Source organism: Hemicordylus capensis, chromosome 2 (assembly GCF_027244095.1).
Source record: "Hemicordylus capensis ecotype Gifberg chromosome 2, rHemCap1.1.pri, whole genome shotgun sequence".
Lineage (NCBI taxonomy): Eukaryota > Metazoa > Chordata > Lepidosauria > Squamata > Cordylidae > Hemicordylus > Hemicordylus capensis.
This window is the reverse complement of record NC_069658.1, coordinates 135,616,986-135,630,178: the sequence shown is the minus strand read 5'-3', so window position 1 is coordinate 135,630,178 and position 13,193 is coordinate 135,616,986. Positions and strand designations below refer to the sequence as shown.

Sequence of the window (13,193 nt, the reverse complement as noted above, 5' to 3'; positions counted from 1 at the left end):
TATCCCTTAAAGCAAGATTTCTAAAGGGAAATTATTTCAATATTTCATATCCCAATTCACAAGTTCCTGTTAGTATTCAAATTTGTTCACAATTTTGCTTGAATTTTGCCCTGCTTAGCTTCAAGAAATAACTTACGCTCTGATATGTCCTGTGGTAAATCAATAAAGCATGAAGAGGAGAATTGTGTCTCCTAATTCTAGGAGCCAGGTGTCAGTTAATTGTGGATCTCTGATGCTTCTTGTGTCCATTGTATACTTAGAAGCAGACACATTACTAACTTATTTTGGGTGCGTTCAGATGAGTAGGTACAAGTGTCCTGCTTTCCCCTGTCTATGAGGAGAGTAGATGATAAGCTTTCTAACCAACTTTCTACCATAGTTTGTCATTGCGCCCAAATGCAGCAAACAATACATTGTTTATTATTACACCAAGGTTCATTCTAAGCTCCCCCCAGCAACAGCACAAGAAACCAGTGCACCCCCACCCTGCTCATCCCCAATCTTGAGCACCTCCCACATTTCTTCGAATTGGGAAAATAAGAATGGACAAAGAACTGAAGAGATGTGGAGAGAGAGTGGGTTGGAAAATAAAAGAAGTTAGTAAGTAGGTGCTTTGCAAAGAATGGTTGAGCTGATCTTCCTTCCCTAGTCAGGACTGAGACTCCCTTCCCACAAAGAGTCTAACTGAGGAGGTGATTATAATTTATCCTCTGTAGGATAATATATCCTGTATAACTGTGATGAGGGCTTGGCTGCAGCTGGCCCTCAGTCCAACTGATAGAGGCCGGTGTGGCACCTTTAAGCATAAATTAGAATGACTTCCACTCCGGCAGCACCTGCAAGCTGTTCTGAGCTGCAGTGCGCCTCCCAGCACTCCCTGCGGTGGGGGATTAGCTCCACCACTCACCTGGCTGCTGGCGGGGGAGCTGATCCCCCACCGCAGGGAGTGATGGGAGGCATGTGTCAGCTCAGAGAAGCTTGCCAGTACTGCCAAAGTGGAGTGTATGCTTAAAGGTGCCTCTTTCTGCCCCCTCCCCCCCGCCCGCCACCACTGAGTCTAACCATCCACTGCCACCAAAATAAGATCTCTAGCTTGTGTGACTGGTTCCATTCCCAGTCACTGAACCCTCAACCTTTCAAAAACAATAACAAAACTCAGTAGTGTGGTAAAAAAAAAAAAAGTGCAGGTAGGCGTGAGGTGGGACTAAAATAACAGACAGACACCAGTGAAATAGTATAAAAACAATAACAGGTTTAGCACTTACATTTATATACCGCTCTATAGCTGGAAGCTCTCTAAGCAGTTTACAATGATTTAGCATATTGCCCCCCAACATTCTGGGTACTCCTTTTACCGACCTCAGAAGGATGGAAGGCTGAGTCAACCTTGAGCCCCTGGTCAGGATCAAACTTGTAACCTTCTGGTTACAGGACGGCAGTTTTACCACTGCGCCACCAGGGGCTATTATAAAAGGTTGCAATTTAAAAATATATATATCAGTAAAGAAGCAAATGCTGGGAAGTTCAGTTGAGAAGAGTACAGAGTGCAAAATACAAAACAAACAAGCTTGCTAGTCTTCTCTCCCAAGGCAGTTTCCAGTAGGACCAGCCCCCTCACTGGCACTGTCTCTAGCAGTTTCAGCCCAACCCCTTCCCTACTGGTGTTTTAGCTTTCTGGCTCATACAGCAGTACACTCTCTCACAGAACTCTTCTCCCACAGCCCTTCTCCTCTTGGCTGCTTAACCCATACCTGCCAGCATGTCCCTATTTCCCCATTGGGAAAACAGAGACATGTTGGCATGTATCCAGTTCCAAAGGGATACATTGACCAATCAGGGAGTTTCTTCCCTCAGGCAGCTGGAACCTTCTCTTTGCCTGGAGACAACCAGTCATAACACTTTGTGACTTTCCCTCCAAAGCTCTGCAGCAGGCAACTTTTACCTCAGACTTGGCGGTTAGAGGTTGCTAGCTTTTAAACCCTGCAGATTCTGGAGGGAACACAGGACAAACTGGGGGTGGGGGGGGGAGTTGTCCTTCAAAATATGGTGAAGGTTCTGCATGGTAGGAAAAAATAGGTTTTTAAGCTGTCACAGAATAGAGGCATATCACAACATGGTTGCTCAAAAATTGCATAACTGTTGCTGCCCGTAATCAAGTTTAGCTGTAGACCTGTTGTAGGGGTAGGACACAAGGAGAACAGTTCTGACTTGAACACAAAAAATTTCATTTTGCATAGTAAACAACTGGGAATAAATCCTCCAGGAACTGATGGAGAATCTTTCAGAAGCCACACATTTTACCACCAGGGAAGAAAACTGAGTTAGAAGGCAGGGGAATGCAGACAACTATACAGACTGTTAGAGGAGCAAAACAATGAGAAGAAACTTCTGTCTTATGGACAATGCTTTCTGGAAATGCAGAAATAAAGACTGACATTCTCCTTGGCTTATGACTTGTCTCTCTCAATCTCAGGGTCTCTCTGAGAGATGTTGCCTCCTGAAGAGCCTGCACTTAATTGAAACTTCTGAAAGTCCAGTGAAGTGATATGAAAGCTTTTCAAGAATTCCACATTTCTTAGGAAGGGTGGAGGGACAAAGCTAATGCAGGCAAAGAGGAACAACAAGGCCCCAAAGGCCCCTGGAAATTGTATGCCACAATAGAGGAATGGGTCCTATAAAGCTCCTGCTGTTGTAGTTGGGAGAAGAGAGTAGAGTAAACGTAGGAGGAAGACAAGAAGCCTACACAATTTAGAGCTGGAAGTGGAGTTGGTCTGTCCTGTCTGAAAGATTTGAAAGTTTGGGAAGGAAGAAGTCAACTCAGGAGCTTCTGCTGAAGAGAACTGCAGCTGCTACAGTCAGTACTAAATTGCTAAAGAAGTGTTGCTTTCACGAAGCCATTTTGTCTGTGGAAATAATTTGTTACTGGCTAGGACAAGGCAAGTTGGAGGCCTGTGCTGTATGGTATACATATTTAGTTATTCTGCTGTTTTACCATCACTCAGTTTAAGGGTTGTATCCCTTAAATTTCATCCTACCTAAAAAAAAAAAATCTGTTTGGTAAATCATTTGTTCTACTAATTTGTAACAGAGTGAAAAGATATCAGTCCAAGGCTGCTGGTGCAAAACCAGGCCTTCTGCAATGCTGGCTTATACCATCCAACAGTGCAAGCTGATATACCTGATGTACCACCTATTGAGACATTATTCATAGGTATAGAATTCCAGAGTTAGTAAATGTTTTTAATTAGTCACGTAGTTGGACCCAATAGTATACTATTGATATACGACTGAAGATTGAAAGGAAACAATTATCTTAATTTTCTTTCTTTTTCATTTTTCTCCTCTGTTTCTACAATTCTGTTTCTTATTAAACCCACACATTCCCAACTGCACAAAAATCTAGCTTCCACTGCACAAATTTGTCCCCACTGCACAAAATGTGTCCAGCTGCACATTAGAATAACCCCTGGTTCTTCTAACCATAGTTTGATTTGGGATCCTACAAACTAGGATCCCAAATCAGGATCAAACAGTGATTTGTGTTACTGAATTGTGAACAAACTGTGGTTTGAGCAAACTATAGTTTGTTGTGTTTGTGTGGGAATCAGCAAATTATGGATTTCCATTAATCAAGAGCAGAAGCTTTTAATCTCCTCCCTTTATATGCTGAGGGGGAAATGGGAGGAAGGTGCACACGACCTGAGGCTTGCACATGCTCTAATAACACCAAACTATTATTTGCCATTACATCTGAATTATGTGTGTTGTTCTTTTATTTCAATTACAAACATTATAATATAATCAAGGATAAAAAGGGGAAAAACCTTAACCATTAACATAATCTATTAATAATATTTAATATATCAATAATAATAGGGGAAGAAAAAAAATCTTCTTCTAAAATATATTCTTAAAACAAAAACGATTAGTTAACATTAAGGTGAATTACAAAAAACTCCTTTATCATTCCGTCAGAACAGAACCAGTTCAAAGGCCATAAAAAGTCTGTGAGCACAGAAACATATGACTGTGTGGCTATGAAGCTCCTAGGGAAAGGTAGAAAAAGAATCATTCTGCTTTCAGGCATATAAAGATTACTTGAGTTGTGCCTGAAAGAATAAATTGTCAAAACCAGACACACCATGTTGTGTCACTTCATAGATCAGATATGTCACCTCTTATGCATAGTTCACATTTAGTGGCAACTTGTGTATTGTTAGGCTGCCTGTAAGTATTGAAGTTGCCACTAAATGTGAACTTATCTGTTACGTTTCTGACAAATGCATTTGAAGTTTCTCCCTTTGCCCACAAAGCAAAGCACAGGCTATTCCTCATATAATATTTTATAGTTTTTTGTCGCTTCTCATAGACTCTAATTTTACAGCAGTTTTATAGTTTTTATGTATTTTATCCTTAATTTTATGTATTTTATCCTTAATTTTTACCTTAATTTTATAGGTGGTGACATAAAAACTATTAAATTAAGGCAACAACTATACATTAAGGATAAAATACATAAAAACTATAAAATTGTTGTAAAACTAGAGCATGAGAAGCTACAAAAAGCTATAAAATTAAGAAATAACTATAAACTATAATAAAGGTAAAATATGGTATGATAAAATGATGCTCTGTGCTATCTAAAGAGCTTCTATTATTGTGGTTTTTAGTAAGTCCATGCTTTCTGGAGTGATTTGACCCTCTTGACTTTCCCTTTCATCTTCCTTTTTACCTGTTCTCTCATTTTTTATTTTTTATTTTTGAAGTTTCCACTTCTGAAGTCCAATCCATCTGTGTTGGACTTTCTTGGCAATGTTCCACTCACATATAAGCTGCATTGGATCATACTATGTTCACTGTTCCCCTGTGGCTCTACAACTCTGACATCTCACACCCGGTCCTTGGCACCACTCAGGATTCTCTGATTGGTTATGTGACCATCTGTTCTAAGGCACAGTCATTTAGCATGTCTAAAAATTTGGCCTCGCTGTCATTACCAACATGTGAATTTGCTCAGTCTATGTGATGGTAACTGAAGCCATTATTACAGCTTTGTCTCTCTTTGATGTTTCTCTGCTTTGCTGCTCTAACTCCAGGTCATTCTTACCATTTTGATCAAGGAGACGATAGCATGTCCCAAGTAACACATTTTATTTCAGTCCTCGTATTGTCAGCCTTAATGATTCTGTGGAGGACTCTGTTCTTCCTAGGTTTTCTAGCTTGTTCGATTCTATCCCTTCTTTAATATATAGTGCTACTATACCCGCAATCCTCCCTTCCTGTCCTATCTGTCGCATTTGTATCCAGGAACAAATGCATCCCACTGGTTCACACTGTTCCCCCAGGTTTCCGTTATGCCCACTATATCTGTGGCTGCCTTCGGACATAGCATGAAACATTGGGTTGACAAATCCAAGGTTGATTTCTAAAGCTGGGAATAGTCCCACAGACTAACCATGGTCCAGCAAACTCCAGCTTCTGGGCAGAGGAGCACCTCCCTCTTCCTTGTCTGTTGAGGCTGAATCCCAGCAAGCTATGTGCCACTCACATCGGCAGAGTGTGGGCAGGGCCTCAGGATGTCAGTAAAGTGACTACCATTGGGCACAATCTTTGAGGGGGTCTGTAGCCAGGTCACAGAGGCCCATTAGGCATGTGCGATGGCCTCCTAAATGGCCGCAGTCACCAGAGGAAGGGGCGGAATGGGTTGAACAGCTCTTTTTAGAGTGGGAGAAGGCTGGCAGGGGGAGGGAGAAATGGCAGAGACCACCACCACTGCCACTGCTGCTGACCCAGACCTGGTGGTGAGTCTGGTTTAAAAAACATTTTTTTAAAACTTAGGGGGGCCACAAAACTGAACATGCCTGGCTCAGTTCAAGTCCAGTCTGGACTCGAACCAAACCGGGCAAACCAGTCTTGTGCACACCCCTACCCAGCGCTGCCTAACAGCCTATCAAGATGCTGTGTGATGTCCGCAATCTTCGCACCAGGCAGGCATGTCACCAGGCAGTTTACACATGGGTCACAAATTCAATCAATCTATCAATCTTTATTACGGTCATAGACCAGCATAAAGTATAAAGGTGATTACATGTTAAAAGTGAGTGTAGATAAAAAGTGATTACATTTAAAATGGTACATATTAATACTAAAAGGACTAAAAATACTAAAAATAGTAGATAATACACCAAAAGCATGAGGGCCTAAAAGCCTGAGAAATAGTAAAAGTCATAAAAACACATGAAAGGCATAAAAAAGCGGTGGGGGGAATAAAAAATGTAATAAAAGACATGAGAAGACAGAAATACATAATAGCCTGAGTAATAAAGGCTTTTAGTAATAAAGGATTAGTCACAAATTAATCTCTCTATGCCCCTAACTATCAAATCACCCACTACTAGTAGACCCCCAACCCCTGGAGGAATATCCTCTGTGCGAGAGGATATCGATGTATCACCCAAGGATGGGGTCCCTTACAAGGGAGCATTCCCTTCTTTTTCAGACTGATGGCCTCCGTCCCTGAGACCTTCATTCTGTTCCAGCAGAGGAGCTGTCAGCCTGGGAGTGTGATGCCTCTATTATGTCCCTGAGGGTCTCATCCACAGACCTCTCTGTCTCCCTGAGCTTCTCCAGATCAGCCACCTTGGCTTGAGGTTCTCTGAGAGCCAGGAGCTCTTTGCACCAAGTGCACACCCACAATGTCTGCTTCTGATAGTCATACATGCAACACTCTGTGTAATACACTGGGAAGCACCTCCTCCCCTGCTGGCCTCCGCATTCATACAGATAAATCTTTGTATGTCTTTGCTGGGGTAGGGATGGATAAATAAACAAATGAATGATGAATGAATGGAAGGAAGGAAGAATGAATGAATGAATAAATTAGAGATAGAAAAGCAGCCTGGAGGCATTTGTAGATGCAAAAGGTTTATACTAGCTTTGGCAGGATCACATTTTAATTTTGTGAGTGTGCAACAGCAACACATGCTTCACTCCTACACTCTAAATATTTAGAATATGTAATATGTTTCAGGTATTTTCATAAAATGCTGACATGATTTAACTTGTACCCAGAGACTCTGTACAATTACTGAAAAACTCTTTTATTAGCAGTTATTGATCTTGAGGCTGACAGTGACTGCATATTGGATCTTTTGATCTGTGCTAGGAGTCAGCAACTGGACCAAATCAGTTCCCTTGAGTTGGGACTGTCAAACCCCGCTCCCCACAAGGCAAAACAGGTGTGTGGGTGAACAGCTTCTATGACAAGAAGACTTGATAGTAAACCATTTTGAGAGTTGGCATGAGGTACAGGCCTCAATCCCTCATCAAAATGGCCATCTAGCAAAATGGTTAGTGACCAGGGGTCTAAATTAGAAACTGATTCCCAGTAGGAACACACAAGCCTTGTTCCATGCAAACTTAAGCATATTAAAGACCCACTGCTGTCAATGGAAAAGTTAAGCATATTGTTAAATGTATTCTGCTGTAATCTGTTGATGGTGCACCATTACACTGAAAGTCTGGATGTCAGTCTGGGTTTCCTCAGGGTGACATCCAGAGAAAATTAGGGTAACATCCTTGAGAAAATCAGTAATGTTTTCTGAAGCTTCCTTGAAAGACAGTTTCCCCATCACTAGGGAACTTACTGTACAGTATGTAATAGGAGTGTTGTGTGTGCTTTAGTGTACACATGGTTCATGCAAAGTGAAGTCCAACATGTTTGGCCAGTGTCCCAATAGCCGCATTTTCCAGAATGACAATGAGGCCCAACAGTATCCCAGTTTATTCCCAATCTTCCCCATTAGCCTTGCTAACGGGGAATATTGTTGGCCAGAGCTTAATTGACATTAGCAAGGCAACAAAAGGGGAAAATATCTATCTATCTATCTAATTACACTTCTATACCTCTCCACACTCGTGTCTCTGGGCGGTTTGTAAGAAAATATGTAGGAGAATGGGGCTTGCATATTTTCAATCACATGGGGGACTGCTATACATTTAATCAAAATCCATGTCAAGATACACTTTTAAAAATATGCTCACAAAGTCTGCATTTGTTATTTTCATCGTGTGGGCTCAGTAGGATCAGTAGGCATGAGAAAAGAGGAAGTGAAACCAACTGTAGTTATAGTATTTCCAGACACTATTGGGAGAAGGAGAAGTTCAGAATGGATGCTGCAGACAGTTAGGCAAGTAATGTGCTGAATTAGGGTCTTTAAAATTGCATACCCTGCAAGTGTGCAGATGGTACTTTGGACTGTTTTGATGACAATCAGAAATAACTAAGGAAAATGAGGACCTTAACCTTTAACTTAAATCCTAAACTCTTTCTCATTAGTATCAAGTAGTATATTTACTGGAAAAGAATATTTTTATTCTCTGAGGTAATGGGTGCAATTACCTAAAGTGAGCATTTAAAAAAAAATCCCTTTTCTCACCCAACCCAAAATACATCAAAACACAAACGTCATCAAGACCTAAACATATTTTAGCAAACATGACAACAGTCGACAACACCCAAAATACATTTTAACTGACTGACTGAAAATCATATGGGTGGTAACTTACAATTTGTAAATCGCCTATCACAAAGCAACAAGCAAATTAAGACATTACCCTGAGAAACTAACCTCTATTTGAAGAAAAAGATTATAAAATTCTGAACCGTGATTATATAAAAAAGGCTGAACTGATTATAAAAATCTGCATTCTGTCATTACATTGGGTCATCAGATTCACATCAGGTTTCCTGTCAGGTTTGACCACCCAATACAAGTATTGCATTTCTGTATTGCTTGTCTTTTGATCAAAGACTATTTGGACTGATGAGATCTCTAATAAATTCTTAATAAATTAATAAATTCTTTTATTCTTTTTTTAGTGTGTACTTCGTTGTCTAAGCACTGGGGAAACAGCTGATGTGACCCTGAGCCCCATAGCTAAGCTCTGGCCAAGCAAGGCTAACAGGGAATATTAGGAATACATAATTCCTACTCTGTGTGATCTAAATATGTCTCTACAATACACGCCACAATTCTCTGCAGAGTGCATGGCTTCTCTGACAACCAGGGTTCCTTGGAAGACAAGTTGGCATGGAAAGAGTTCCTTTTAGGTAATAGGTATGGAAAACCGCACTGCACCGCACTGATCAGTCCTTTCGAAGGCAATCCATCTGCTCCAGACAGAGAAATCTGTGCCTGCAGCAAATGTGGGTGTGTATTTTGATTCTCATTTTGCTCCATCTAACTTTATGATGTAGATGGGGCTATACACCCCATCTAGGGCTACTAAATGCATATAGCAAATAATGGCTAGAGCCATTTGTTCTTCCCAAGATTAAATAGGTTTTGGATTGAAGTCCTTCTCTCTCTCTCTCTCTCTCTTTTTTTTTTCTCAACTTTATATGTAGAACCAAAATCTATTGTGATCCAATATCCCACTGAATATGTTCCTGTCTATGTCCCCTTCCCCAGCATTAATTTTCACTTGAATGTCCTAGACTCTTTGGGCTGCCAATCAAGAACCAATGCAGAAGGGCATAGCAGAATCTGAAGCACTTCTGCTTTGAAATGCCGAGTTCAAAGCATTTGCTGTATCCATGGAAAACTCTTCTTTATTAATGCTAATTAAATGGTTCAATGCATAAACCAAATCTGGAAAGGCTACAGAGGGAGGTAAAGTGCAGCGAGAGTTTTTAATGCTTGCTCCCAGGGGAAGAAGAACTGAAAAACCATTTATGGTGGTGTAAAATCTTCCTGAAGCAAATGCTGCTATAAACTGTTTGGTGTTGTATTTAGCCAGTTGAATCAATCTTCCAAATGGTAGTCAACAGGGGCAGCTAAAGAATACCTGCCTGGGGAGCTGTGTAAGGAATTATCTGAACATAAAAACATAATATAGAACCAGAAAAGGGCTGTATATGTCCCAATCTGGCTAAGGAGATCCATGTTCATAATCCCTAGCTAGATCAGGAGTCAAAGGCATAAATCAGATGTGCATCAAGATGTATGCTGGAATAGACATCCATATGCCCTAACCAAAATGTTATATATCAGTGTTGCCTTCCTCGCGATGGGATGTCCATTCTAATAAACAGTTCAATGCATACCCATTTTCAGGTGCAGCTAGTCAAATATAAGTACCTTTTAAAAATGTGGCTCAAACTCAGTCATGATTCTGGACTGTTCTTGTGCTAAGTCTTATCATGAAGCAGACCTCTTCAGCTGACATTGTTGGTCAGTTCTCAGGTGCGACATGGCAGCCCATTCAACTCCCACCTTCATTGCACCATACTGCTCTTCCTCTTTTCTTCCAAATAGGAAAGAGAGATAAGAGGAAGAGTTTGGACAAGACAAGGAACTGGGGCTGAGATGTTAATAGAAAGGGGAAGGGAATGATGCTCTGCTTCATTCTCCACCTCCATTGCATCTCCTCAGTGTAGACCGGCAGAGCTGTTTCGTGTAGCAAAGACATTGCTGCACTCATCCCCCCAAACAATGGGGGAAGAATCATCTACAGCACGCTGTGATCAGTTTGTGTGTCACTTTGCAGATAAAGTCGCTAGCATCCATGCTGATTTGAATTCTAGAGTTTTGGCAGTTCCGGCAGATGTGCCTCTGGTACCATCTGGTCCCGTTGTGTTGGATTCTTTTCAGTTGGTGCGGCGTGAGGATGTGGACAAGATCCTGGGCAGTGTGCAGACGACATCATGTGCTCTTGACCCTTGCCTTTCATGGCTAATAAAAGCTGCCAGGGAGGGTACAGGTGGGTGGTTGGAGGTGACTATTAATGCTTCATTCATGGAGGGCAGGATGCCACCGTGCCTCAAGGAGGCGGTGGTAAGACCGTTATTTAAAAAAGCCCTGCCTTGATCCTTCCAACCTGGACAACTCTAACCTGCCCTTTTTGGGCAAGCTGATAGGCATGTGGTGGCATCCCAACTGCAGAAGGTCTTGGCTTATACGGATTATCTGGATCCTTTTCAATCTGACTTCCAACCCGGGTATGGGACTGAGACTGCCTTGGTCGCTCTAGTGGAAGACCTACACCGGGAACTAGACAGGGGGAGTGCGTCCCTGTTGGTTCTGCTGGACCTCTCAGCAGTGTTCGATACCATCGACCATGGTATCCTTCTGGGCCGCCTTTCGAGTATGGGAGTCGGAGGTACTGTGTTGCAGTGATTCCGGTCCTTTCTTGCGGGGAGGGTCCAGAAGGTGGTGCTAGGGTCCGTGGCCACTGGCCTGTGGGGTCCCGCAGGGTTGGGTCTTGTCCCCCATGCTGTTTAACATCTACATGAAACTGCTGGGAAAGGTCATCCGGGGACTTGGACTGAGTTGTCAGCAATATGCGGATGACACTCAGTTCTATCTCTCCTTGTCACCTGACCCTAGGGAGGCGGTGGATTGGAGGCCATGATAGGTTGGATGTGGGCTAATAAACTGAAATTTAATCTGGACAAGATGGAGGTACTGTTGGTCAGTAGGAGAGCCAATCGGGAAGAGGAGATTTTACCAGTTCTGGATGGGGTTGCACTCCCCTTGAAGGAGCAAGTACGCAGCTTGGGGGTACTACTGGACCCGGCTCTGCTTTTAGAAGTTCAGGGGGAGGCAGTGGCCGGGGGTACATTTGCACAGCTTCAGCTAGTGCTCCAGCTGCGTCCCTTTCTTGAGAAGGCAGATCTGGCCACGGTTACCCATGCCTTAGACACGTCATGGCTGGATTACTGTAATGCGCTCTACATGGGGCTACCCTTGAAGAATATCTGGAAACTGCAGCTAGTGCAAAATGCGGCAGCTAGGGTGTTATCCAGAGCTGCCCGATGGGAGCACATCACACCCATTCTGAAAGAGTTGCACTGGCTGCCAGTTCGTTTCCAGGTCCAATTCAAGGTGCCGGTTTTGACCTTTAAAGCCCTTAACGGTTTGGGCCCGGGGTACCGGAGGGACCGCCTGTTCCCAAGGGTTGCTGCCTGCTTGAAGAGGTCATCTGAGGGAGCTCTGCTCCGGGTGCCGACAATGAGGGATGCTCGGCTGTCATGCACTCGGGACAGGGCCTTCTCTGTTGCTGCCCCTAGACTTTGGAATGCTCTCCCAGTGGCCATTCACTCCTCGGACTCCATTACAGTTTTTAGAAAGCTTGTTAAATCTTGGCTTTTTATCCAGGCTTTTACATGATTGTTTTTATTGCTGCTTCTATGTGTTTTTACCCATGTGTAGTTTTTATGTTTATATTTTATAGATTTTAAATTTGGTTTGTTTTTATATTTTTAGCTTAATATTTTTATTGTCATTTTATTGGGTTTTGTTTTGTTTTTTTGCTTTTGTAAACCGCCTTGAGATTGTTTTTAATGAAAGGTGGTATATAAATTCAACAATAAATAAATATAAATAAATGTGACCGTTTGTACATGTCAGTTCCTCGAGCATGCCATATTGTACATGTCAGATAGTTCCTCGAGCTACGTTGGTACATTACTTGTCAGGATTTATTCCACTTGTCAGGCATCATTTTCCACTCATCACAGACTAATAGACTAGTAGATTTCCTGAGCCTGGCTTTCTGCACAAGGTGTATATGAGAAAACCACCATTCTGTTGATGATCTCAAGCTACTAGAATCTGAGTGTGTGTTATGTAGGGTTCCATTCCGGCATTCTGCTTCTGCTGGGAACTGCCTGACCACCAATAATGTAAAGGAAATGATGGGGAAAGAGGTAATTTGGAAGTACAATAAATTGCTTGGATCTGTTGCAGCACATCAGCTATGGCAGAGATAAATATGAATGAGTAGATTTTACCTGTTCTGTGACTTCATTGTTCTATAATTCATTCTGCCCTAAGTTCCACTCTTCCTGAATTTTGATTTAGTTAGAACGATTTCTAAAATTAATCAGAATTAATTTTGCAGCAGTTTGCAGTTCCTTTTGTTAATACGTATAGAATAACATATTTCATAGCCCTTCACAGCATCCCCCCAGTAGCTGTTGCTGGTGTCCTAATGCATGAAGTGGAGCAGACTGCAGCCATAATCCACAGCAGTTCCTGTGATTGTGGCTGCTTGGTACTCATCTCATCATAGAAATTATTCCTGACAGTATCTGTGATCTGCTGGTCCTTGTGTTACTCCGTTCCTCATGTGTGAGTCCATACAAGTGGAAGCTCACAGTTGTTTGTGGTCAAAATATATATAATGCA

The 13,193-nt window shown here is 42.1% G+C and overlaps 1 long non-coding RNA gene across 1 annotated transcript; it reads left to right on the top strand.

Moving 5' to 3' along the window:
• Nucleotides 1-564: 564 nt before the first annotated feature.
• LOC128346464 (uncharacterized) lies at nucleotides 565-12,396 on the top strand. The gene is made up of 2 exons (XR_008316979.1): nucleotides 565-692; nucleotides 2,238-12,396. It is a non-coding gene; the product is annotated as an uncharacterized LOC128346464 (long non-coding RNA).
• Nucleotides 12,397-13,193: the final 797 nt, after the last annotated feature.